Below are 6,151 nucleotides of genomic sequence, written 5' to 3'. Positions count from 1 at the left end.
CGGGGCCCCGCAGGCCGGCGGAAGCGCTGCTCCTGCGACTGCCACAGGTGCCCGGCGCAGCGGCCCAAGATGGAGCCAGGACCAGACCCAGAATCGGCCAGGGCCCAGACACCGTCCGCCTTGGTCCAGCCGACAGCTGGGCCAGCGCTGGGAAGGCACCCACCCAGGCGACCCCGCACCAGGGACCCCCGAGAGGGCGCAGGGGGCGGAGGCCCGGCTCACCTGGACCCGCCCCCGCGCTCCGCCGCCCGCGTCGGCGTCTCAGCCCCGCCCCCTGCCGCGGCACCGCCCCCACTGCCCCTGGCACCGCCCCCGCGAGCCCGGGTCCTCCCTCCCGACCCCTGCTCACCGCCCCGTTCCCACTCTGCTGTCTTTTTAGCCCCGCCCCCAAGACGAGCCCCTGCGTTCCAGGCTTGCCCTTCAAACCCCCAAGACACCCACCTTCCTGAGCCGACCCCACCGTCCCCATAATCCTCCAGCCCCTCTTTGCATGCTCCACTCTGGTTCCCTTCTCGCCTCCGCTGGCACCAAGGTTCACATCGCGGGTGGCGACCCCTTTCTCATGGCCTCGCCCCCATACCCTTTGTCATCCCGACCCCACCTCACAATTCTCTAGTCCCAACACGCTCTTGAGACCCCCTTCCTCTAGGGTCTGCACTACCCCATACCCGACCCTATCGCCACTAACTCTTGCTCTCCTGGTCCTGCACCCACGGATTGGGGACTCACCGACCCCTAAATACCACGTCCCATCCTCTGATCTTTGCCCTCGTGGGCCCCATACCTAACCCTGGTTATTGGAGCTCTGTAATCCCAGCCTACTCCCGAGTCGCCCTGCCCGCCTCCCTCCCCCATCTTCATAGACCCGCCAACTTTATAGACTCCTTCAAAGGTTATGTCCTCAGCCACATCCTTGAGGCTAATATTCTATCACCCATTTTCATACCCACATCCCTTTCCCTACCTTTGAAACCAGCGCAACCCAATTTGAGGCCTTCAGTCTCCCAGCCTGCCTCACAGATCCCAACAATGATTGAAAAAAAGAGCAGATCCCACCCAATTCCACATTCTTTTCCCACAAACTCTTCGTTGAACTAAACACCCTCCTTTACTCCCTCTCCATCCCACTGATCCAGTCCCTGAGATCTCCTGGTCTCCTTGGTGACCTGGGAGCCTCATGTCTTTCCCTAGATATTCCCCAGGCAGAGCTATACACCCTAGGCCTGCCTGAGTCCTTCCCATCCTCAAGAAGTTCCCGTGGCCTAAACCCAGAGCCCCAGTTTCAGAGAACTGGGTCCTAGTACCATGTCTTCTTTGTTGACACCAGCCCTTCTTGCTTGCCTAGCCCTTGTCTGAGCGTCTGCACCCCATGAAGTTATGGTGACCCATATCATCTCTGCTTTTCTTTCCCCCAGTGAGGGTAAACTCAGTCTATTCAGGCAAACTCAGACTGCACCATTTAGCCCTTTCCAATGGGTCTCAGAGCACTTTCAGATTCTGGAAGAAAGCCACCTTGGGGATTTGAGCATATTGACAAATAAGGTGTTGAAGTGGAAGCCCCAGGCTGTCATGTCCCTATCCCATACAATCTGCCTGGGGGAGCCTATCCAAGGGGCCAATGGGGGATTTGTTTTCAGGATCACTACCTGCTTCTGCCCCTGCCTAGGAATAGGACCCCTTTTTCCATGTCTTGGGAAAATTACTTAGGAATGGTTATATTCCCTTTTTGAAGAAGTCCACTGAGCTCCAAGAACAGATAAGGTATGTGTGACTACATTGAAAGTTGGTGCCAGACCCATATCTCAAACGTGGAACTCACAGCTCAGAGCCCTCCAAGAACTTCACTGAATATGCTTCAAGAAGCCTGGTTGGATAATCATAGACACATGTTGGTGAACTGTTCTACTGGGGTCTCCAGGTATTGCCTTGGCCCACTGGTCCCCTTCTTACATTTGTGGCTTGGCAAAGAGGCTCCCCTGGCTGAGGCAGTCTCAGCTCTGCCCAGGGAGAGCATGGGATGGAGACTCAGATGTGAATTTCAATGTTAACTTCTCCATATATTCACTGGCCTTGCTATCCCACACCCAAGTATAATTGTTCATCTCTCTGGTCATTGGTTTCTTCATCTACAGTGATTATACCTACCCACCTATCTCACAGGGTGAAAATGGTGGTTGTGAAATGTTCTGTGGAGTGTGCTCACTGCTATCAGACATTTCATCAAATATTTACCAAACCCCTCCTTGTCAGGTTCTAGAGGTACAAGCTAGGACTATGGAATGGGGGTTGAGAGAGATGGGGCTTTGTAGATTGCTTTAGTAGAGAGAGATGGCCCTGGCTTGAGGATCACATGGGCCAAGATCCATTTGCTGACCTTGACAGAACAGGAGCAAACGTGGGTTGCACTCAGAACTCAAGAGCTCAGTGGGGGCACACTGGGATATTGGAGACACCACTTGGAGAAGCAGGTTGCAGTCATAGGACTGGAGTTTCCCAGGAGGTCTGGGTATCATGGGCACGTGGATACCCAGTCCCAAGTGTAAATGGGATCTTAAGGGGAAGAATAGAGTGAGAGGATGGTTTAAAACTCAGCTGTGAGAAACCAGGTGGCAAGGACTGAAAAAGAGCAGTGAGAAAGGGCAGAGGAAAATGTGATGAGCCAGGCATTGTGGTGACCCAGGACACCTAGAACATGCAGCTTCAGTAAATTGAAGGAGGCAGATGCCCCTGGAGTGGGTTGAGGGATGAATTGGAGAAGAGACTCAGAGATGGTGCATGCCTAGACAACTCCTAAGTATGGCCATAAAGGGGAAAAGGAAAAAAAGAAGTGTCATTTGAGAAGAGGTCAGGGTCAAGAGAGGTATTTTGGTTTTAGTTGTTTTTTTTTTTGTTGTTGTTGTCTCTTTATTTGCTTTTTAAGAAGCTGCATATTGCCTTGCTTTCAGCAGCAGAAAATAACTTTGAATAAGTTAAGCAAAAGGTACTGTATTGGAAGACTGCAGAGAACTCAGAATGGAAGCTGATGCTGGAGAGCCAGTCTCAGCTCTGCAAGACAGGAACAAGTGACTCCACAGTCTCATCCCATCACCACCACGGAAGGAAGGATTCCAGTTCTTTGCCCAAATGCCTCTCTAGGAGCACCTACTGACCCACCAAGACCTTACTCAATTGTTCCTCCTTCCCAAGAAGCAGGCAGCTACAAAGCCTCTATAGCTCAGGATAGAGACTTTGTTTATGGCTAGGTGGCCAGGAAAAGATATCCACTATGCATTGTGCCATATTGAATACATTTGACAGCTGAGGAGAGAGACTCATGAAGAGAAGTAGATGGAAATAGAGGAATGGAATCACAGCTGGCATTAAGGTCCACCAGAATGAGTTACATAGGAGGGGAGGCAGGTGGCTTCATTTTTAATAGGGGTCAAGAAGATATGATGGGAGTAGTACCAAGGGAATACAGCCTCTCCCTTCTTGGTAAAGAAAGTTGCTGTCAGCCCTAATCTAAATCTGCACCCTTACCTCTTGGGATCTAAAATTCCACAAATTAAATCTTATTAGCCTTGCCTTGAAGATTCTGGTCCAGAGGGAGAGAGCTCTTCAAATGGCCAGCCTGTCACATCCTCTCTTTCCAGGAGGTTAGAGGCACTGCACTGTTACCAACAGCCCCAGTAGGGTCATAGAGAGTAGGAGACGGATGTTCCTCAAATGGATGGCAACATGCTGTTGCCAGACTAAGGGACAGTGACACTGAGCTGGCCCAAAGCACAAATGCAGGGGACCGCATCTATGGTAGTCTTAGAAGAGACACTAAGAGCTAGAATGGGTCAGTATGTTGTCAGTGCCTAAGGAAGAGAGTTTTTGGCTGAGCTGAACAGCACTGGTTTTTCAGACAAAGATATCCCTGGAGCACAGGAGATCCTTCTAGCCATGAGTTCCCTGAATGAAAGGCCTATGCCTCTTTATCTGATGAAAAAACACTAACTCCCCAGGCCCTGGCATATAATAGATGCTGGATGGAGGATCTGATTACGAATTAATGGTAGTTTATCAAGGAATACCTATTACCACCTCAGTTCAATTCCACATTTTCCTGAGTCTCTAATGAGTTCCAGTTCTAGACTATGAGCTGGCAACAGACTGAACCAGAGGTGCCTTGATCCCAGCATGATGGGGATTCAGGAAAGATGATGACAGACACGTAAATGGACAGTTAGGTCACAGCAATAGAAGGAAAGGACTGGGCACACAAAGGACAGGCCTTATAGTAGACATTCAGTCCTTTTCAGCTCTGTACAATCCATTCCCTCATTTCCTTTAGAGATCACCCCCAAATGGAAACTGCTAGTTGTTCCCCAATATACTTCCCCATCTATAGTACTATAACTTCTCTAGCTAAGAACATGACTGTCCAGAATACTGACCACACTTCTCAGCCACAGTTCCATAGGGCTAGGTTCTGACCAGTGAGTGGTTAGCAAGAGTGATGTATGCAGTTTCTTGGTTGTGCCTTCAAAAGGAATGTGCCTTGCTCCTATTCCTCTCCTCTGGTTGGAATGAAGTCATGATATTAAATCAGTGTGTACCATTCAGCCAAAAGGGCAGGACCCTAAAGATGTCAGAGCATCAGATAGAAGGAGCCTATGTCCCAACACAGTGTGGGACTCTATCAGTCCTGGACTATTTACAACCACGTTTTACATAAAAGATAAATTAACCTCTACCCTATTTATGACACTAATTGGGGTGAGGGGCTCTCTCACAGAAGGAAAGCCTATATGCTAATTAATACAGAATTATATACCTGGAAGAGGTATAAAAATTGCCATAGGTGACAATACTAAAAATAGATTCTATTATATACATATGGCAGGCTAGAGACCCCTGTTATATCTTGCTACCATAGATGATAAACAAATTCCTGCAACACATTGGAAAGTCAGTTTTAGCTCTAAAGGAAAAGAGTGGAAATTTTAAAATGTGGTCTTTGTTGGATGCTTCTTGCCCTTCTCTACAAAGTCCTGCACAAGCCAGAAGAATGTGGTTATCCTATTCTTACTAACAATTTTATATAGGTGTGATGAGGCAGATAACCTGCGTGCAAGTATGAGGGTGCTCACCATGAAGAACCACATGCAGGCCTGATGGTAAGTTATCACTCCCCAGATCTTAGATCCTTGCATGGAGCAGGATGCAAGCCTTGGATTGAACTTTGGGGTTATCTCCTCCAAGAAGAGGACATTCTGTACTTCAGAAAGGACACAAATGTTTGGCCCAAAGGACAGAATAGGACTGAGATTGCTAATTGCCCCTGAATTGCCTTCATCTCCTCCTATGTTTATAGTCCTTCTTTTTCATCTAGGGATGTGGAAATCAAAACAAATAAAAAAATAAAAAAAACTAAACTAAATGTTCTTATCTCTCAGAAGCTACATTTGGCCAAGTCAGTAACCAGCAGGGCTGAGGCAGGGAAAGCTGATGCCTTTAACCAGAAGTGGTGAGCTTTGCCCTTTTCTATTCCCACTGGCTGGGCAGTGGAGATGTTGGTGAAACATCTTACACCACACAGAAAAACAATACCTAGAAACTGTAACAAAATAGGGTAAAACCTGGGCTCCCAGGCCACTTACCTGCAGACAAATGAGAGAGAAAGAAACTTCTATCTTGTTTAAGTCAATTGCATTTGACGTCTCTCTTCCAGCGGGTCAATTTATATTCTAAAGATTACTCATCCTTCCCTCTCCTCTCCACCCATGTGCTTTGGGTGGGTCTCAGCGCAGGGATGTGTGACTAGGCCTGAGCCAATCACTGCATCACATGTCCTGGCCATGGAGATTTATCTGGATAAGCATGTGTCCCACTTAGAGCCAATGAATGACCCACAACAAAGAAATGCTCTGGTGGTCCTGAGAAAGACATGCACTCTTTTCCTCAAGTGGACATGGGGACTGAAGCTGCTGCCACCATCTGACATGAAGCCTAATACTGCAGTTGGCCCAGAGAATGACAAAATGCGAATGTTCAGGGTCCATCACTGAAGACTTGAATTCAGTAAAGACTAAGGCCAGTCTTGTCCCTTATTTCAATTCAGGATAATGATAAATTTCATTTCCTTTTGGTTCAAACTAGTTTGGGTTAGATTTCTATCAGAAGT

At 48.3% G+C, this 6,151-nt stretch overlaps 1 protein-coding gene across 3 annotated transcripts in view; it reads right to left on the bottom strand.

The window, feature by feature from the left end:
• The window catches only part of Gprin2 (G protein regulated inducer of neurite outgrowth 2), a 13,169-nt gene extending 7,479 nt beyond the window's left edge, over window positions 1-5,690 (bottom strand). Inside the window, exon 1 of one of the 3 annotated variants that reach the window (XM_048801721.1) lies at window positions 5,628-5,690. The gene's annotated coding sequence lies outside the window, so the exon portion shown is untranslated. The other 2 variants (XM_015500094.2, XM_015500093.2) reach the window with 2 other exon arrangements.
• Between the last annotated feature and the right edge of the window lie 461 nt (window positions 5,691-6,151).

Source organism: Marmota marmota, unplaced genomic scaffold, assembly GCF_001458135.2.
Source record: "Marmota marmota marmota unplaced genomic scaffold, marMar, whole genome shotgun sequence".
Classification (NCBI taxonomy): domain Eukaryota; kingdom Metazoa; phylum Chordata; class Mammalia; order Rodentia; family Sciuridae; genus Marmota; species Marmota marmota.
The sequence above is the reverse complement of the archived record's forward strand: the minus strand, read 5'-3'. Positions and strand labels throughout refer to the sequence as shown.